Here is a 22,744-nt window from a genome sequence, read left to right as displayed (position 1 = left end):
ACGATCCCAAGAAATAAATTACCAACGAAAATGTCTATATTTGTTCGTTGCGTTGAAAACAAAGTACACGCTACAGGATAAGTTACATCATACTTTTACCGTCTCCTTTGTTCCGTCGGTTTATTCGAGTTGTTTCATTTTTCACGGCGGCGAGTAAGTTTAATAACCGGAATCATAGTAACTTTTACTCGAAATACGCGAGGAATGTTCGTGATTTAGGTAAAGGTAATTGTCCTCGACAGGCAATGCGCACAAAAGTCAGCCTCGTGAGAAGCATCAGTGAATGAACTGTAGAAAAATACTCGGTTGTTAGGCTTGCGTGCCGGCTGGTCGCTTTGTTGAATAAGTTCGGGGAGGCAAATGGGAGTATTATAATCGATAGAGAGCATACTCGTCCGTAATTCATCCACGCAGCGTGTATATTTGCGAAACGACTGTTTGAAAACGAACGCACAGAACTCAAATATACTTTTTATATAAATATGTATATATTTTTATGTCATTTGTTATCAAAAAAAATCAAGTGATTTCTTTTTATTTAATATTATTCACAAAATGGAAAATAAAAAAAATTGAAAGATAAATTTTACAACGCGGGAAAATAAAATTTTCGAGGAATTGCTCGTTATCGATTATTATACGGAAATTTGAATTTATAATGGAACAGAAATGACTAGAATACGGAATATTTTTTATAGGTTCGTCGAGTTACCGTTATTTGTATTTCGTTGATTGGCTTCCCTTGGTTTTTCCCTAGCCGGTTAAAATGACTCACCGTGATACGCAATGCCACAGCTGCTGATCAGTTATTGATATTCGCATCGTTGAATATTAGACTGCAGTAGGGTGAATTTTGCGACGAATTGATTAAGTCTAAAATATTTACGAGACCAATTCGTGATATCAGAATTTTCGTTCTTCAAAAAAAAAAAAAATGCATTCATTGCTTTTAAAGTTTCACTTTTAAAAAATAGAGCAACTATCTATCTATATCTTCATCTATTTCCTCAAACCTTGCAAAATTTTAATTAAGAATATAAAAATATCGCGGATTTCTTCCATCAATGAATGTTAACACGCAAATATGGTCAAGTAAAAAACACTTTAATTAATAATCGACTATATCTACTTCTAGAATTGTATATATAATTCTTGAATTTTCGTTTTAATTTTTTTTCTATCACAAGAAAAAATAATTGAAAAGAACATAATCAAAATTTGAAATAATATTTTTAATTCAATAACTTTTTTTTATAATTATAGCTTATATCTCAATTTTATTCAGAAATATTTGTAAAAATATTCAATAATAGAATATTCGATTCATCAGTTTCATAAATGAAAAAAAGATTCGAAATTAAATTTTTCGTTGCATTTTTGTACATGATGGATAAATACCATTAAAAATATATAGAATATTATGAATTTAACGAAATATTTTAGCTTCTTCGAGGAGACAAATTACTTGCGAGAGCCGCATTGCCAAGAACTATTAACCGATCATCTCCAGAAGCAAATAAAGTGTTGTAAATGTATAACGGAGCATAGTTTACGTAAAATGGCGTCCTCGTAAGAAGATTGTTTCCCGGTTAAAAAAGAGTTAAAATATCGCCGCACGGTGGATAGCTAACACCACGTGTGCGCCATACGGTGTCTGTAATACGACGCCATCGTTGTCTATGATACGTGAAATTGGGGCTAGAGTCGATCAATTACCACAAAAATGGACCGCTTCCAAGCTACTTTTCATAATTCTTTTGAAACGAGAGGAAATTTGAAATTTTATTGGAAAATCGTAATGGAAATGATCATTATATCCATTCCTTATTTATTGGATTTTTACACATTTAAAATCGGCACCAAAAATCGAAAATGATCCAGAATGGTCAATATCGATGCATCACCAAAAATCGAAAATAGTCCACAATGGTGAATATTGATACGATATCAAAAGTGATCTGCAATGTTGAATATTAATGGCACTAAAAATCGAAAATAGTCCACAATGGCGAATATCGATGCACCAAAAATCGAAAATGGTCCACAATGGTGAATATTGATACAATAAATAATTTGCAATACTGAATATTAATGTTATCAAAAATCGAAAATGGTCCCCAGTGATGAATATTGATATGGTATCAAAAATAATGCAATGCTGAATATTAATGGCACCAAAAATCGGAAATGCTCCACAATGATGAATATCGATGCACCACCAAAAATCGAAAATGATTCATAATGATGGATATCAATGCGGAATCAAAAAATTGAAAATGGTCCTCATTACATCGATGCAGCAGCAAATTGAAAACGATTCGTAATGGATATCGTTTTTTGATAAACATTTATAAAAACAACTTGTATAACTTTTCACGTTATAAATTATTCCTTCTTTTAATACGTTCATTTTGAAAAACGTTAATTATCAAATAGCCACAAATATACGTTTAATGAAAAATTTTGCATTACTTTGGTTAGCCAAGAGAATATATTTGATTATATTTGAATATATTTGAAAACAATTCTTAAAGAAAGTGAGAGAGAGAAAATTTGATAGAATTTCCTTGGGAATTCTTCGACAACAAATTTTCAGTAATTGTGAGAGTTTACAACATAACTGCGAATAAATTACTCGAATTTTGGACTAATCCTTGAATTAAAATAACAAGAGAGATTTAACGGAAGATATACAGCTGTTGACCTAATGTGATTGTTGAACATACTTTACATACACTTCAAGAATACTTGGAAATAAAATAGCATTAAAAATAGAAATTAAGGAATTTTTATTTTAATTTTTCTACTGAATCCAATATTTCAATTCTAATTTTTTCTAATAAAAAATTATCAAATAAATAAATTTTTCTCATTTTTCTCATCACACCTTAAAATTAACATTTTTAAATTGTAGATTGTTATTAAATCGAAGATTCCATGATAAAAGAGGACTTAAGCAGTGAGAAACAGTCGACGTGGATACATTTAGGAAAATTATCAGATAAAAATTATTATATATTTATCGTCTACTATAAATTTAAGACATTAAAACGGAAAGGATCGGAAAGATGAGGAAAAATGATAAAGCATTTTATCTTAAGTCCACTTAAGACGTTCAATTTAATAACGTTATATATCAACCGATCTTCTAAATATTAAAACGCAATAAAACGTCATATATAACATGAAAAAAAAACGCATCTGTAAGAAAAGATAACCGAATATTTTTAGTATTTTACGCGTTCGAGCTTCATCACGAATACCTCACAACTACATAATGGACAAATCCTTATTAATTGTCTCTCGATCGGCGCGTGATAAATTTCTGTCGAAAAATTATTACAACTATTGTCCCCCTGATCCACTATGATTCTTCGTCCAACTTGACCGCGAAGTTATTTATTATCCGTGCACGGCGCAAACCACGAGTCACAAAGAATTTCACACATCTTTATTCTCAACGGATTATTAAATATTTACCATAGTCGGTTATATACGCCACTGGTTGGTTAGCAGCGGCATGCATATTCCATCCGGAATGACGCAGAGGTCGACTAACATCCTCGAAACGACCTTGACGTCCAACACGTCGAGGGGGGAAACTAGAAACGGGGACGATCGTAAGGTGAAAGCTCGGCCTTCTATCTTACGTCGGCGCAAAGTTGAGCGCACGATAAACGCTCATTCAGCCTCAATTGTCCGTGGACAGTGTCTGCGGATCACGGTTGAAGAGAAAACAGTATTATCCTCGTGCTCGTAATTTTAACGCATGCGCATCCCCTTCAAGGATCATTAAATCGCCAGGATTTCACTTTTAAATAATAACAACGTAATTACGTAATAAAGTTATTACAGGCGTCGACGGCCGTGTATATATACGTGCAATTAATTTATTACCGTTTCTTTTTCGAATATTTTCTTATAGCTCTTGTTACAGTATTATACTTCTCAAGTTCGTTTCACGTATTATTCGTTCAAACGTATAATTTATGTTCGATCAGAAAGTTTTTATCAAGTTATTCCACTTTTAAATAGGTTGGAAAATAATTACGCCAGAAAATTACACTAATTCTACGACTATCAAAATCTATTTTATATACAATACAGATAAGAAGAATGATTAAGGATGCGTCGTTGAATGCAAAAGGTGTATGTAATATTAAACTTGTATGAATAAATTTTTAAAAAATCACTTTCTATTGCACCTAGGTGCATAAGCATCGATGAAACGATCGATTAACTCGTTTAAAAATCGTTGAAAGGATATATTCTCGTTAACATTCGTTCACGGGTGTTTGATCAAGGACGAGCGAAATACGGTACCCGAGATTCCCTGATTTCCCAATCTTTCTCGAATCACGGATTTCCTTTCCACAAGGATCAAAGAGTTTGCAAATTTTGCTCGCGATCGTACAATATAAATTTTCCAATAGGACGTTGATAATTCCACTTTTGAAATTCAAATCGATCGTATGAAGAAGAAAGTAGAGTAGCGGATGAATTCGATTTCGTTTCACTTCCTCGTCCAATTCGTTGTGTTATATACAGCAAACGAGATATTTGGAAACATCGTCTCGGGACGATGGTTTGTTATCGGGTCACCGAACGAGCGAGGCATCGAACGAGCATGGCATAGTTTCTCTTTGAAGCGCTTTTACTTATTGCTTTACGGTGAAGTGTGTCGCGGCGGGAAAGTGTGCTCAGGAATCCCAGAGAACCGTGAAAATGGGGAAAGTCGAGGAGATCTGAGCACTTTCTTCGACTTTAATGCCGGCCGTTGCATTCTGTTCCAGTAGTCGAAAGTAAAACCGGCCTGGCCTGTGTCAGTAGGTCGCAAGACTACTTACATAATCGTTACATCAGCCGGTGCAACGTACGAACAGATGTATTATGCGTATATTATCTCCTTGGGATCGGGATCACAGACGCATTATCTCGAGCGTCGAACGAGGGGAGGGGGAAAGAAAGGGAGGGAAGAAGGGAAAAAAAAGAGAGCGAAAAAGAGAGAGGGGAAGAGCGAAGAAAAAAAAATGAGTCGTGAAAGTGATCACGCGCCGCGACTTGGGAAACTTGTTGACTCTCCGAGTTCCTTCGAGCGAAGGAAGCGATTATTAAGGTTAAAGAAAAATTAAAAGTCGAGAAGCGTTCGATTTTACGATGTTTTGATAGGTGGACGTAGGCAGTGCTCGTGCCCTTTCCACCCTGAACCGTATCGTTATTAATTATAAGAGACATGGCGCGTTTCAGAGGGCAAGAGGTAGGAGGTGAGCGACCGGTCAAAGAGCCACTCCACGGTTGGGGTACCTAGGAAAGAGCGACACGAAGAGGGAGAGTCACGGCGTATAATCAATAAAGTCGGGAAGGAAAATAAAACGATGGATATTATGAAACGGTTAGCGGTGGATATATGTGACATATCATTTCCTGTTAATATAAATCGATTTGCCAATTTACACGTCACGTTACAAAAAAAAAAAACGTTTTTTTTTACCGTCGACGTACGAATGACGCGTGTACTATCGCTTTAATTAATATTGTACCGCTATTAAACATAATTCGATTCGTCACGTATTTTTATCGATTTTTTTTTTGTTCTCCTCCTCCTTTCTATCCCCCCCCCTTCCCTCTCCTTCGACTTTTCTTTTCAATCCTCGTTTCATCTTGCCTCTCGGTCTTTCTGGGACGTTCAAGTACTCTTTGGCAACTCGAGACGTAGCCTGGATCTCCCTGGATCTCCCTGTCTCTTCTTGTCTCTCCTTGTCTCTCCCTCGTGCTCCTCGCTTGCTCCTGATTCTTTCTCGTGCTAACTTGTCCGGTCTGCCTTGGACTTTCCATCTTTTTCCAATTTTCATTCTAATAGCCTTCTTTGTAGGTCGTGACCCACAGCTTGGAAACCGTTGCCTTATATTAGTTTCTAATCGTACGAATTTTCTTTTACTTAAAAAAAAAAAAAAGAAATCCTAGTTTTTTCTAATTGCTTTTTAAACGCGGATGGCATTAACTTTATCATTAACATCGTATTAAGTGTTAATGATGATAAAAACGAACGTCGAATATGTCGTAAGTTTCCAACGAATTTAGAAAATCAGATTTAATAATCATTTACTTTCATTTACTACGTTTGATGAAATTTTAAACGTTTATGAAACGTCTATAAAAAATTATCTATTTTCCTATCATACTTTGCACTTTCCTCAGAGAATCAATTATATCCACGCTACCTGTTGCACAAGTGCGATATTATAATTTATAACGAATTTATTGTTCGAACCGATGCAGACATTTGTACTTTTATTGCCAGCTTTTACGATAACACTTGAATAGAAATTTTCACATTCTTTTATATTTACAATTTCGCTATAATTATCCATTTACCGAATACAATTAATTTTATCATCAAAAATGAAATGACGTACGATATAAATAAATTCAAATACTTAAACTCGATTCAATAGCTAACCAAGTATAATTTGAAAATTATGGAAAGCCCTATCGAATATATTCTTTTTCTTTTAGCCCCATCGATCGACTTTGCCAAGCTGAAAAAAAAAAATAGCCAAACGTGGTCATGCATGAAAGTCTTTCGGCGTATAAGGTTGCATCCTATGCTCCAGATGACCCAAAGTGCACGCATGAATGCATCACAGTTCCCTGTATCCCGTGACCAGGGCAAGTTCCATCTGGTCCGCCGATTTCCAATAGATCTCTCTCTCTCTCTCTCTCTCTCTTTAATGCACGATTGAAGCCTCTGCGGCGATTTATTAAATTATTCGAGATTATATAAATCAGGCTAATGCCTACTGGCACATCTTCCACAGCTTACATAAGAAACACGTCCAATTGAAATCTGTCAGTGTTTGATCGAGATCCCTTCGAGGTGATTCATACGTGTCTAAATGAATTCGTTCGTCAGAATTGGCAATGGTGGGTAGAAATTTTTAGGAAAGATTACTATATGAAATATAATAGAATTCAAAATAACAACAGTCAGAAGAAAAATATGAAAAATATATATATATATATATGTATGTATATTAATCAATCTTCCATTATTTCTTTGAAAGAGAATAAAAGAAGTATTCTTAACGAAGCGAAATTCTTCTTCTCTTTATCCGAACCGTATTGCAAAGACCTTCGTGACTTCGGTTTTTTAATCTTTTATTTCGTTCACACGTTTGGACGTTTTGTTGGATATGATGTTGTTGGAGTGACGTGTGTTGAAAGAAGAAGAAGGATTGCTTTTTCTTTTTCTTCTTCTTTTTTTTCTTCTTTTTTTTTTAACCCGTGTTTTATTACCTTCTGCTCGACACTTTCAATTCATTGCATAAGAAATCGAAGGAGTATGCGAATAGTAATTCTTTGGCGGGATACGAAAATGCAATATTGAAATCCAAAATGGCTGTGCATATCGATGACGAGGTTCGCTTTCATTCGAACGCTCTTGTACGAAAGGAAAGCTTTAAAATATCTTTCAAACTTTTCTCAGAAGAGTTCGATCGTACGTGTCGATCTCCGATTGAACAGGAAATTAGATTGGCACGTCACCTGCCAATTGTCAATTAATAACACCTGTCAAATTGTTGCCGACTGTTTACACAAGATTAATTCAGTAGTCAAACCTTTCGTCGATTATGATCGAGATTCGTCGATGAATTATTTAAATGGATCGATCAAATGGACGAATTAATTTATATAATTAATAATATTTTTCATTTTCCAACATAAAGAAATGTATTCAGTTGGAAGCTCCATCGAGTCTTTGATCGAGATTTCTTCTCTCGAATTAATCCGTGGATCTAAATGGATCTTTTGTCGAATTAATTCGCTTTTTTTCTTTTTTTCGTAAAATTACCTTCGAGACGGCCTTCGATCGACGATTATTCCTTATAAGTTGAAAATAATTGAAACAGTCAAGGTAACAATAATAGTATTAATTTATGGATGAGATTAAAACGATCGATGAAATAATTGCAGAAGAGAATTTCTGTTGATTTCAATGATGGAATATTACCAACCTGTTCCGCGTGAATTATGCGGTATTTAAATTTGCATTGACAAAAAAAAAAGAAAAAAAACGTCAGGATATTGACTCGTAAAGCGTTTATAACTTCCTCGTGGCATTAAAAACAACTGCAAGAAATCGGCGAGATGTCTTCGAAATCCAAAGCTTCGAGTTTTTTTTTTAAAAAAGAAAAAACAAGTATAAATACCAATGCGTTAACCTCCGCTCAACTTCTCCCCCCTCCCTCTATATAATATAAATCCTCTTCTCAAGCCCGTTCCAAATGATCTGAAATGATACTGCCATGACGAGAACTGCAATAATGACAATCGTATTATCATCCCTTTATGCATTCATCATGCAGGGGATGATGAAGAAGATATTTGAAGATTTTTGAAGATAACAGGGAGGGAAGGAATCCGATTTCGAAAAATTCCTTCTTTATTACCAACCAATTCTTCTCTTATTCAAGCTAAATATCCTGGGAGCAATAATAGAAGAATAAAATTTCGTTCTAATTTCAAGAAAAACCGTGCTAACTGAAAAATACTGTTGGAAACTGTCGCAAGCCTATCGAAGCACCGGTGCATTCAAAGGAGAGTCACAGTTTCGACTTTATCTCTATCATGGTAAAACGAACGCCCGTGAAAGTAGATCCACCGGATCCGGGTTCTAGTTCAGTTTTCGAATTGCTCGATTTTCTCTCTCCCTCCCTCGTTCGACTATAAATTATTCAAGCGGCAGATACAGGCGGATACGTTCTTGCTTTATTAATCCGGGATGGAGTTTTTTCTTTCTTTTTTCTCGCCAATAAATCTTTTTGTTTTTCCAATTTTTTCTTCTTCTTCTCGTTTTTACGTTTTCCTTCGCTTCTCTCTCTCTCTCATCGTGTGTCTTTTCTTTTCTTTTCTTTTTTTTTTTTTTTTTGCCTCGCTTAATTAACGGCCGAAGGAACGCGTATGATCGGAACCGCTGTAAACCACCGCTGCAAAACCGCCTCTCAACTTTCCCCGTCGAGAATTCGCCATAAAAGTGTTGACTTCGAATGCAAATCGAAGGTATGAACCATGAAAAGCATTCATACAGGAGTTTTCTATTTCCCCGTCCGAGTCTCAACAACACATTTAATTATAATTTCCTGCATAATAATATTTTACGACCGAATAAATTACCCGTTTATTCGAATTCCCGCTCTATTTATATCCATTTATATCCATATCTACGAATTTATCGAACGAGTTATTTCTGTTTTTTTCCTTTTTTTTTCTTCTTTTCGCTCTATTTACATCTATGGCAATTATCCATGCTTTATTTATTTTTATTTATTATATATATGTGTATGTGTGTGTCTCGTTTCCATCTCTAATCTCGTTCTTTTGAACGGTTGGCGATTAAAACTTGTCAACGAGCCATTGTCTCCGATGAATTTTGGCGATTTTTAAATAATAGGTTAGAAGGAAGAAAATTTTGAACTGACTTTTTTCTACATGTACGATTAATTGGTTGGTGTTATCAGCTTTTGATATATATATATATTTCCAAAAAATAATTTATTATTATTACGTTGAATTTCATCCTACGTGTTACGTAACACGTATATACGTGATATATTTATCTTATCATAAAAATGGTGACACTCAAAAATGTTATTTCCGTTATTACAATTTGTTTTATATATTTTATTTCCGATATATTCAAATTAAGCCTTCAATAATCGATAATAAACATGGATAAAATATCCAAGCGTAATCAGTAAGAGCAACAACATTTATTCTTTTTTTTAATTACAAAGAATCGTTGAAAAGACTTGAAAAAATTTGTTCCAATTATCCAAAATAAAAATTCAATCCACGCATGTTTACATTGAAGAAAAAAGAAAAAAGAATAGCAACAACATTTATTCTTTTTTTTAATTACAAAGAATCATTGAAAAGACTTGAAAAAACTTGCTCCAATTATCCAAAATAAAAATCCAATCCAATTCACATTGAAGAAAAAAGAACAGCAACAACATTTATTTTTTTTTTTAATTACAAAGAATAATTCCAATGAAAAGACTTGTTTCAATTATCCAAAAAACAAAAATCATAAAAATCCAATTCACACTGAAGAAAAAAGAAAAAAGAACAGCAACAACATTTATTCTTTTTTTTAATTACAAAGAATCATTGAAAAGACTTGAAAAAACTTGTTTCAATTATCCAAAATAAAAATCCAATCCAATTCACATTGAAGAAAAAAGAACAGTAACAACATTTATTCTTTTTTTTAATTACGAAGAATCGTTGAAAAGACTTGAAAGTTGAAAAAACTTGTTCCAATTATCTAAAATAAAAATTCAATCTACGCACGTTCACACTGAAGAAAAAAGAAAAAAGAACAGCAACAACAATTATTCTTTTTTTTAATTACAAATTGAAAAACCTTGTTCCAATTATCAAAAAAAAAAAAAAATCATAAAAATCCAATTCCAGAGAAAAGAAAGAAGAAATTTTTTCACTCGTTCGATATCAACCCTCGATACGAGGATATGTTCGACTGAAAAGTAAGAGATAAACGTGGAATCACATTTTTCCCTTCCAAAACGAAGGGGTTCCGGGGAAGGAACGACGACTTATTATCATCGAAGGGAGCATTGGCCGCGATAAAGTGTCGGAATCCAGCGAGGAAACAGGTATAGGCGAGTGGTAGCGAGCGGTTGGTTGCATGGTACCGCCAGATTTTTCTCGCGTCCGGTTCTTACGACCGCTCGTCAAGCTAAACATCACTTTGTCCGTGGCCACGCATTAAACTTACAACAGGAAACGGGTCTCCTCGGATTATTTATAGCCCGTTCGCATGCGGTGGTTAAGCGTGTTACCCGTTATTTCATCAACTAGCTCGCCGCGTAATGAATAATACGATTTTCAAGGGCCGCTCGATCCTCCCCCCCCTCCCCCGGTTTATCGAGAGCGCTTTATCGATGCCACACCCCGAACTCGACTCGCTCCCCTCCTCTCGTATTCTTGTCCCCGTCTTCCCTCGTAATAAATAACACGTATAGAACGCGCAACCGTGTACACGTGCTTTTTTATAAGGATAAATTGAAATTACTATCGTGGAGGAAGTTGGTGTGGCGTTTCAATAAAGGCGCGGTATTCGTTTGAACCTATCGCCGGGTTCTCTCCTTGTTGTTGTTCTCAAGTTTTGACGATTATTGCGATTACGTAGACGCAGAGGACGCAGCTCGAAACGTTTTAGTTTTTTATCGTGATTGGAATTGTTATAATAAACATTTTGTTACGATGAGAAGTTTCGTGCGAACATCATCGTTTCGATATTTGTGGAGAGTTTTGGTACGTGATTATTATTGTTGGATTGCGTTCTCCCCGTCTCTCTCTGCCTCGGTGGAATTGTTTTCATCTTCCGTCCATGAATGATGCAGAGAGCATAGGGCTACTCGTCGGATAATTGAGATTATTATTGTAATATCGTCTCCGTTGCATTATTCAAACGTTTCACAGGCTTTGGTGTTGTTATTTTGATGAGTAAATATTAATTTTTTAATTTTAATGTCGCTCAGAAGGTGAATCCATTCGGAATTGTTCCTCGTTTCTCGCCTTGTTATATTCAATGTTTATCGTTTAATCAAAATATGATTTTCAAGTTTTTGATGGTTTTTGTATCACGCTTTTGTATCATTTTTTTTAAACATATTGAAAAGTATTTAAAAATATCGTTTGATAATCTTAGCACAGTTTAAAATACCTTGGTTGGAATAATAAATCTTTAAATTGTTATTTATTTTTATTTACGTAGGTTTATTAATTTTAATCGTGTGTATATGTGCGATGTTATTTCAGGGCTTTTTATCCCAAAATAAAACGTTTATTCTAAGATTGCGAGGATCCATTCCCAATTTCCAACCATTCCAAAACGAGATATTCAAAAATAAAACGACGATTAATCCATTCTAAGATCTCGAGGATCCATCCCAAAGTGAAGCATTTAATCTATCCCTAAATTTCATCAATGTTTTCTATTCCAAAAAATGAAATATTTCTTACAAATATTCGAAAATAAAACAATTATTAATTCTCCGTTCTAAGATCCATCCCTAATGAAAATAAAAATAAAACGTTTCGTTTCAAGATGGCGATTGATCCCCAATACTGGGATGGCTTTCCATCCATCAAATATTCGAAAACAAAATAATTATTAATCCTCCATTCTAAGGTCCCTAATGAAAATAAAATATTTCTGGTACATAAATGTTCGAAAAATAAAACGTTTCATTCCAAGATGGCGAGGACCCATCCCCAATACCGGAATGCTTTCCATCCATCAAATATTCGAAAATAAAACGACTATCCTCCACTCTAAGATCCATCCCTGACAAAAATAAAATATTTCTCGTACACAAATATTTAAAAATAAAACATGTCGTGAATCCATCCCCAATTTTCTCTTACACAAATATTTGAAAATAAAACGACTATTAATCCTCCATTCTAAGACCCATCTCTAACAAAAATAAAATATTTCCCGTACACAAATATGTAAAAATAAAACATGTCGTGAATCCATCCTCAATTTTCTCTTTTCTACACAAATATTTGAAAAATAAAACTATTAATCCTCCATTCTAAGACTCATCCCTAACAAAAATAAAATATTTCTCGTACACAAATATCTAAAAGTAAAACAAGTCGTGGACCCATCCCCAATACCGGCATAGCTTTCCATCCGTCAAATATTCGAAAATAAAACAATTATTGATCCTCCATTCTAAGATCCCTAACAAAAATAAAATATAACGTAAAAATAAACCGTTTCGTTCCAAGGGTCCATCCCCACTACCCTCTTTCCTCGCCATCCGTCAAATATTCGAGGACGATTATGAGAATCCCCTTCCTTCTCCCCCTCCCTTTCCGGACTTTTCAAAAAATTTCTCGAAACGATCGGTCGGGGGGTGCAGAAGTTGCACGTGATCGAGAAGTGGCCCCGTGTGGACGGTGGTAACGGGCTCAGGAACCGTGAACTTGCCCATTAGAATTTGTAAAGCTTCCCCACCGCGGTGAAAACGTGGTCTGGCTCGGCTCTCTCGCTTTGCGCGAGACTTCTCTTCAAGGTTGTCGCGGGAGTTTAACCGGTTCTGAAACTGCACTCTCGCGCCTATTCCTTTGCGTCGTTCCACGTATTACAACGGGAATCATTAATGTCTGTCTGCTTGGGGATCTACTCCCTCTTACTTCCTATATAGAGAGCCCACGAGTCGAGAGAGATTTCCATGGAGGAAGAAGGGGAGGAGTGGAATGAAAATTCGAGAAAGCGGAGGAAAAATTAATCGTTAATTAATGAAAATCGAATCGAAGGATTTGGGCGACCTCGAAAAGTTTACTATCGTCTTTTCCAGTCTTTGATTATTATTGCGTTTTCAATTTTGACCAAGGAGGTACAATTAAAAAATCCTCTCCTTTGAGTCAGATCCAATGAAGCCAGACTATTCCAGGATTAGGTAACAGATTCGGCGTGCTTTTTTCCCTTCTTCTTCCTTTTTCTCCGTCATTGATTTATATTATTGATTTCTATTATTCGTATATTTAAAATAAAATTTCTAAATTTCCTCGCATGTCGTTGATAACGAATCGACACAGCTATTTGTATCGAGCTATGCGTCAATAAATGTGTTACGTTACAGATTTTATACAAGTACAAAAATAATCTTTTCTTCTCATCTCTCTGAATTTCGTTTCAAATTCTATCGTTCAAGCAACAAAATGTTCTTTTTTATTTCGATTCGATATATACATATGAATAATAAATAAACTCACCCGATTATCGAAGCACGGAATAATAATACGCGCACAGCGTGTATCACGCTCGAAAACAATTATCTCGAAAACGATCACAGCGTGCTGCTGCTGCTACGTTCTCCTCGCCTAGCAACGTGCGGTTAACAAATGTGGAATACAAACGGCGGGCGCGCGGCTTTGAAAACTCGGAGAGAATCGTATCGATACGAATATGTCTAATCTGGCGAGAGATTTTTTGTAGAAAAAGAGAATTTTCTGACAGTTTTTCAAGAAAAATTGAAAAAATAAAAGAAGAAGACTTTTTCCTTCTGTCTTATCTTATCTTGTTTATTTCCCGAGTTCAGATGCTTTTACAACTCGTGTCGTTTTCTTCCTCGATAGGATCATACATAATCTCTTTTTCTCGAATTTAGTCGTACGTAAGTTTGATAAATAGCTAAACGAATTCTTTCAACGCGATAAATTGGCCTCGCAGTTTGCCTCTCGCAATTTTGCTTTCCAAGTGGTTTCTAAGTTTGTACAAATCGAGTAACGCAATATCGAGTCTTGGATCTGCGGTGAGTTCAATAATTTGATTTCAAGTATGGATTTATGCTGTTGTGCGAGGATGTAATGACTTGGATTTTCTTTTTTCTTTTCTTTCGTTTCAAAGCGCTAAATTATATTTGGATCGTTGTTATTATGAAAATATGACTTGCACGGAGGATGTATTTTCTCCGTGATAAATTTAATAAAAATGTGCAAAAAGAGGTGTAGATTTATTGCAAAGCAGCATCGTTTCGCGTACGAATTCGAATCGATTTCGGATGAAAACGATATTCGGATTAAAAGGGTCAATAATTTTAACAAAGCCTCAAGTAATCGAATGAAAGATGAAGACGAGTTATTCTCGTTGATCTAATCAACTTTTGACCTCTTATGAAGTATCGATACACACTGGAGAAAAGTTTTAATTGCGTTAGAGTCGAGCACAGAGTCAGTTTCAAAGATTAGAAATTTGGATCATCCTTCTTCTCTGTCTTTTACGAATCCCTTCTTCTTTAGATAGAATTCCGAGAACCCTTGAAAGGATTGGACGATTTCAATCTCTTATTTGTCTTTTTTTAAAAGAACAATTATTTCTCAACAGTGTTTTTCTGTTATAATTACCCGTTATACAACACAAGTGGTATCTGACGATTCCTAAAGCAAGAGACGATCCTCTCGAGCTCGATTTAAAGATAATTAACCGCTGATCATTTTGTAACAGTATCAATAAAATCGTGATAATTTATTTTCCTTCTACTTTATCCGTTTAACTCGCTTTTCTCGATTTTTCTTTGATACGTTTTATTAAAAATTCGCCACCCATTTTCCCTTTTCAACACCATGCTTTTATTTATATATAAATATATATGCTGTTCAGGAAATTGAACAACACGCTGGCTTACATTCCCGATAAGTAGAGATAAAAATTTTCTTCTCGATATCAGTGCCAGTTTCCGCCTCGTTATTTATTTCGTGTCGCATTCGTTCATTCCCCCCCTCTCCTTCTTCATTTTAAACTTTGCCAGCGATTTGTGCCTCGTCGATAATTAATACGAATCTTCTTTTCCAGATGTCTCCACCTCTCGAGCCAAATTAATCGAAAGTGACGGGAGAATATTTGATCAAAACCGTTGAAATAAAAAGCGCGTTTAAATCGTCGTTCGATCGAAGCGTTTTATAAGAAATAACGAAACGAAAGAAGAGAAAAGAAGAAATGTGTTAATTTTGAGGAATAGTTTGCATTGGTGTTATTAATCGTATCCTCCAATTGGAAAGTCAAATACTAGCCAGGGTCTAATTGGAAACTCAAACATTTTCGTTTAATAATTGGATTGGAAAGTCGATCCAATGCGCGCTGCTACATTCTGCAAACAATAGAGCGCATAATATTATCGTCTTGAACGAACTTTCAATCGCAATATGGTTTCGGAAGAAGGAATACGTAACGAACGATCCTAAAATAAAATCCGATTGTTGTTCAAATTTATATTCGATCGAGTAATTTTCATCCTCTTTTATCACACGATATATTTTTCATTTTCGAATATTATCGACTGCTTTTATCATTTTCTTTTAATATGTAAAACTATTATACAGGAGGATTCATTATTTAAACTCAAAATTATTTTGTCTCGAAGCTCAAAACTTTATATTAAAATTCCAACTTGACTTAAGAATTGTTGTAATTATTTTATCTCACTCGATTAATTGAATTATCGATAATTTCGAGAACGATGTTAAGGAGAATAGATGGTAAGAAAAAAAACAAGAAAAGACAAAAATGATTCATATTTTCCTCTCCTTACCTTGTCTCTTTACCTAACAATTGAGTTTCACACGTTGCTCACGTATCAACATTTACGTTTATCTCTTCGAGTCGATCTTGCGAACTCGCGAACAGATTTGCATCGTGCGGGATATGTTTATCGTATATACGTCATTGTACATATTTTTTTTTTTGTCATGTCGTTAAACCCATGTACGAGAAACACTCGTTTCGATAATTATCTCCGTTCTTCCCCCTCCAAATATAAATTGACGTTCTGGAAATTGAATTTTCTCCGCGCAAAGATAATCTCTTCTCGAGATCATCGATTCGAATAGGAATTAAAAAACAGGAAATTTTAATACATCGACAAACCTCTATCGATCGAACGTTTAGGAAATGTATACGTGTAAATTGAAAATTTACTTTAATTCGAGTTAAATGTATCGGTTTTCAACGTTCTCGATCATCGTTCGATTGAAATTAATCATTTCTCCCCGCCACGGCGATAGTTGACCCATAGATTTTTCTAATAAAATCCGACGGGCAGGAGTTGTTGATCGACATTTTTTCCATCGATACGTGGCGTTTTTTTCTGGCGCGCATCTGGAAAATGATGTTACACGCGCTTTATTGCTCTTCCAGGAATTCGATATCGGCGTTGTGAAGTACAATGATCGATGGCAACGTTGTCTCTCCACTCGTGCGCTCATTGTCTTTGTTCACCCGCACGGATTACAAACAAATTAATACATCGTCGAAAATTATAAAACCTGGTTTGAAATTTTAAATCGTAGAAAGGAAAAAAGAAGCAATATTGCAATTAATTGTACACTATGTGTATATATATATATATTTTTTTAATTTTAAGCTTAAGATTTTAAGTTTTAAGTAAATTAAATTAATCCATATAAATATATATATACATGTTCAATAATTTGATTTTGAGTTAAATAATGCGATTTTTTAAAGTTGGAGTTCACGCTGTTACTTTTTTCTTTTTTACAAAAGATTTACAAGATACAATGGATAGAGTAGGTTTTTCTAATTCGGTTGAAAGCGTGTTCGAGGGAAATCAATTTATCGGAGTGACAAGAAGAAGAAGAAGTTTTAAGGCGAGGCCAAAGTGATTATCGAAAGATTTACGTTTCGCGGTATCGAGACAAGTAAATTTTCATTACAAAATTAAATAATTGCAGGTAAAGATCATTTTCCCCTCCTTTCTTTCAGAATTCTCACTCACAGCTATTCGTAAACAAAAGCTATTCGTAAATTTTGGATAATGAAATTTTGGAAATGACTTCACCACTCGACGGTCGAGGAAAGAGAGAATGAAAGAAAAGAGTGAGTGGGAGAGCAAGAGAAAGAAAGAGAGAGAGAGAGGAAAGATACGAGCGGCCGAATTGATCGAAAGTCGAGAAACGTTAACACGTTAATACGTGGCATATCAAGCGGACGAATCGATGAATGGAAATGATAAATTCGACAAAGTGTGGCCCGAAACGCGATTTATATTCGCGCGGAGACACTTTTGAGGAACCGACTTAATGATATTTCCCGAAAAGTAGCCCTTTCGGAAGATGTACCTGGCTCTCTCACTCATGATAGGTAGCCGACGAATTGGTTAGATTCTGTTTAAATTGCCACATGACCGCTGAACTACGTGCGTAACTCGTGTTGTTTGCCCATTAATGTCGATCATTTCAAGTATGCGCATCTATGTCACGTATGCCCGGTAGATCCATCCCACCTTTCAATCGTGCCACTTGCTGCTCTGCTCCACGTCCATGAACTCGATTCGCGAATAGTGTACTGCTCCGTGTCCCCCGAGATCTCGTTTGAACGCAACGTAACGTAACTATTTCTACCTACGACTATTTCTCACCTCGAATTATGCATGGTGGTTTCCATGGTGGAAGAAGCTCGTGTGTCGAACGGTAACTGTAGACGATAATTAAACAAGATTTAGATTAAGTCGTTAATCGAGTGCCAGCTGATATGAAATATGTGTAAAGGGATCGGAGAATATGTCCTTTTTGTTAGTATATATATATAGATTTTGGTAGATTTCGTTGGACAGGTGGCTCTAAGATATATATAAAGCATTATTCCTTGAAACAAATATAGATTTCATTGGCTCTAAAATATATATATAAAGCATTATTCATTGAAAGAAATATATATTTCGGTAGATTTCATTGGGCAAGTAGCTCTAAAATGTATATAAAATATTATTTCTCGAAATGAATATATATATAGATTTCGATAGATTTCATTGGACAAGTGGCTCTAAAATGTATATAAAATATAATTTTCAAAATATAGATTTCGATAGATTTCATTGGACAAGTGGCTCTAAAATATATTTTTCGGAACGAATATATATATATAAATTTCGATAGATTTCATTGGGCAAGTAGCTCTAAAATGTATATAAAATATTATTTCTCGAAATGAATATATATATAGATTTCGATAGATTTCATTGGACAAGTGGCTCTAAAATATATATAAAACATTACCTGTCAAAATATAGATTTCGATAGATTTCATTGGACAAATTGCTCTAAAATACATATAAAGTATTATCAAGAAGCTCTAACATGTATATAAAATATTATTTCTCGAAATGAATATATATAAATTTCGAATATATATAAATTTCATTGGATAAGTAGCTCTAAAATATATATAAAACATTACCTGTCAAAATATAGATTTCGATAGATTTCATTGGACAAGTGGCTCTAAAATATATTTCTTGAAAAGAATATATATAGATTTCGATAGATTTTATTGGACTCTAAAATATATATAAAGTATTATTCCTTGAAACAAATATATATTTCGATAGATTTCATTGAACAAATAACTCTAAAATACATATAAAATTTTCTCGATATATATTATAAATACATATAAACATTTCTCGAAACAAATATATATAGGTTTCGGATAGATTGGACAAATGACTCTAAAATATTTATAAAACATTATTACATCAAAATATAGATTTCGATAGATTTCATTGGACAAGTGACTGTAAAATATTTATAAAACATTATTTCTCAAAATATAGATTTCGATAGATTTTATTGGACAAATGACTCTAAAATATTTATAAAACATTATTGCATCAAAATATAGATTTCGATAGATTTCATTGGACAAGTGGCTCTAAAATATATATAAAGCATTATTCCTTGAAACAAATATAGATTTCATTGGACAAGTGGCTCTAAAATATATATGAAGCATTATTCCTCGAAGCGAATATATATATATATATATATATACGTATGTAGATTTCGGTTTCGGATTTTATTGGACAATTGAGCATTGCGGCATCGTCCGGGGTCTTAATTTTCAAAAGAATGGTTTACTATTGAAGGATCATTTTAAAAAAAATTCGAAAGGAGCGGAATGCCTAACAATCTTGTAATCAAGCAATAAAATAGCTTCTGCTACGAGGGACGTTCTGACGTAACCCTTTGCACAATGCTTCCAGTCATCGATGTTCCGAAACACGTATAACCCGACCGATCTTTTTTCTCTTTTCTTCTCTTTTTTATTTCCTCGAGCTTTTCTCAGTTTCGCAATATAATACACGATAATGAAAAATGTATCCTTGGCAAACGATCCATCGACGATGATAACAAGTCCTTCCTTCTTTTTTTTTTTTATATACATTTTACGAAACGACTAGAAACAACGAAATAATTTAACGATCGTTATCCTCGATCGAACGTGCAATTTTTTTCCTCCGTTTATTCCTCCCTTAATGAACTAATTTGCCCGATATATAGCTTGCTGATTGACAGAGATTTATGACCGGATCACGAAAATTGTACGCCATGCCTCCAATTTATCGTCGATGAGAGAGGCATTTGATAAGCGTGGGACTTGTTGCTTATTGGGTTAGATTCGGGTTAGGACTTGTTGCTTTTCCCTTTGTTTACACTTGATGACGTATGAAACGAGATCCATATAGGCGAGAATCGTTGTCTCTCGCCACGATCCTTGCGTATTTTCCAAATTTTCCAAATTTTTCGATTCTATCATATCGCTGTATAATATTAATTTGATCTTTTTTTTTTTTTTATATATATACTTCTTATAATTTTTTCTTCTTATATCTCTTTTTTCTTTTTTCCTTCGTGTTATTGGAAGCACTTATTCATCCATCAAGTTGATTACATCATTTTATGAATATTGTACGAGCGTTACGCAGTATGTTTGTCGCACGATCACTAATGATTATCAAAAATATCGTTGTTCATTCTATATGTGAAGTGAATAATTAAGATATGCACCTCTTAAAATAAACGACAAATTAAACAATTACGCGATAAAGTACGCGAGGTATTTCCTTTTTTTTTTTTTTTTACGAATATTTTTCTTAATGAAAAGAAAACAACGACGACAAGAGAGAAAATTATTCGTATCAATTTTCTATTTTCTTTGCATTCGAATTTAAAATTGCCCATATTTAGATCACCGCTACGTTTAAAGGAAAATTAAAAAAAAAAAAAAAAAGAAGAAGAAGAACAAACAAGACCCATATTGCGATTGCACAACGGTAATTAAAAGAAAATTAAAAAAAAAAAAAAAAAAAACGAAAAACAGTTTCGTTCGAGCAGTTCTCATCCATGTTTATCCGTGATATAATTAATCGGAATTTCCTGCGTAGCCAAAAGCAATTATAAATAATATAAACGGTCTATTTATTATGCTTATAATTAACAAGCCAATTATATCTCTTGGAAAGTAAACTTCGTTATATAAATTATGCCTCGTGTATCGTCTCTCAATTTTGTTCATTTTTCAACTTTGAAAGATTTATACAAAAATTATTTTGTATGATCAAAGCGTTCAGAAATTGTCATCGCGAATTGACGTATCTCGTACAATTATAGTACAAATGCTTGGCCATCGTCCATTTTTCAAGGCGAGCGTCTTTCTTTACTTTTGGAACAATGGAAAAAGAAAAAAAAAAGGAGAGATCATCGAGGAGAAGTAAAGGTAAACGAGGAAAATGTTTTAACGCAGTTTTTTCTTTTCTTTTTTTCTTTTTTTTTTTTAGCAGGTAAAAAGCTCGCTCGAAAGAAAGGCACTCTTCGATGGCATCAAAGAGTAACGCGACGACAGCTTTGAAGGCCATTTCGTAAAATTTCTAAAATTGCACGTGAAGTAAAATTGTATTGTGTGCTGCGACACGACTGCAACTTTATAACTCCTCTCAGAAAGTGTATAATATTAAAAGTTAACATTCACATAAATTATATATTGTACGTGATTAATTAATATTTATATTTTCAAGTTTTTACACGTGTATTTGCACGTTGCCTTAATCGATTTGAAATAAAAACAAAATACGAACGATCGATCCGTTTTCGAGAAAAATTTGAAAAAATGACCGAAGGTAGGAATTTTTGAACAAGCTATTCGTTGCTTCATCATCCCGGATTGAAATTAATATCAATTTCTTGATTGTACGTTGAAAAGGTTTAGTTTCTTGATTTCTCAAGGAAAAGAAACGAATAATAATGCAAACTCAGGATGCAAACAGCATGTACTGTAATTTCTTGGCCGTTGCCTCGATAATGAGTCGGTGAGTCAGTTATTTAACACTAGCTTCATCCTCGGCTTGTTTGTTCGATCTATCTTTAGAGGACGAATTATCCTTGCACAAGTGCATGTTGGAATAATCGAGTAGATGAATTCTTTTTATTATCTCTTGGTTATTAAAATTTTTTTTTTCTTCCGCGAAACTTCAACCATTTGTCACGATTCTTAATTATAACCGAACAAATTCATTTAAATCTATTTCGTGCTAATTTCGTTCTTCCTCTATTGACGAAGTTTAGAGCAGTGGCTCTCAATCTCTCAAGTAACTGTCCAGAAAGAAGCGAAAAGAATCGATCGTAAGACGACGTTGAATATTATTTATTGGCAAAGAGAAAAGAAATTTTTATACAATTTTCTATTCGTAGAAAGAATTTTATATATCTTGATTTTCTACGTTACTTTATTTATTATTAATCGATATTATTAATAATATAATATATTTATAAATCAGTTATTCGATTCGATCTTTCTATAAATTTCAAGCATGCATGATATTTGGATAAAATGGACGATTTTGCTTCATTTTAATTAATCATAAATTCAAAATATCTTCGAATTTTGAATATTTCTTATCTTCCACCTACTAAACAAAAATAAATTTCTCCTCTTCATCCAAGAATAAATTAATACGATTTATTTATTATTCTCCGATTACTTTTTAAAATAATTATTTATTTATTTATCGTCTATACTGATTCATAGCAATCAATTTTATCGATTCGACAAGATCAATGAATTTTTCATAGTTTTTTCACTTGCAGAGCGAAGAATAAATTGCTGTTTTTTTTGAAAATTTTGAATAACAAATAAATTTCAAAAAATTTCAACCAACCTTCGAATTTCGTTCAACACTTTTCTCTCCTCGCTCTCAAAATTTTGTTAAGATTCGAGTCACGGTAAATAATAATCGATCGTTTAACCATCGACTCGTCTAAAACACGTGGCATTACACGAAGACAATGCCGTTTGCGAAATTGCTGGTCACCGTATTCCTGCTCCATAATTCATTTCACCATCATGCAAATG

General features: G+C 34.0%; 1 protein-coding gene and 1 long non-coding RNA gene across 3 annotated transcripts in view; one reads left to right on the top strand and one right to left on the bottom strand.

Moving 5' to 3' along the window:
- The window catches only part of LOC107996449 (beta-1,4-glucuronyltransferase 1), a 47,756-nt gene that overhangs the window by 3,372 nt on the left and 21,640 nt on the right, over positions 1-22,744 (top strand). The window contains exon 1 of one of the 2 annotated variants that reach the window (XM_028666049.2): positions 14,199-14,354. The exons of the other annotated variant lie outside the window; for it this stretch is intronic. The gene's annotated coding sequence lies outside the window, so the exon portion shown is untranslated. Of the gene's footprint in view, positions 1-14,198; positions 14,355-22,744 lie in introns of those variants that run through there. 2 annotated transcript variants of the gene reach the window in all.
- LOC133666607 (uncharacterized) lies at positions 3,105-13,974 on the bottom strand. Its single transcript, XR_009830979.1, has 2 exons — positions 13,816-13,974; positions 3,105-13,742 (listed from the first exon to the last, which is right to left on the bottom strand). It is a non-coding gene; the product is annotated as an uncharacterized LOC133666607 (long non-coding RNA).

The sequence above is a fragment of the Apis cerana genome, linkage group LG8 (assembly GCF_029169275.1).
Source record: "Apis cerana isolate GH-2021 linkage group LG8, AcerK_1.0, whole genome shotgun sequence".
Lineage (NCBI taxonomy): Eukaryota > Metazoa > Arthropoda > Insecta > Hymenoptera > Apidae > Apis > Apis cerana.
Note: the sequence above shows the minus strand (reverse complement) of the source record. Positions and strands in the feature narration are given on the sequence as shown.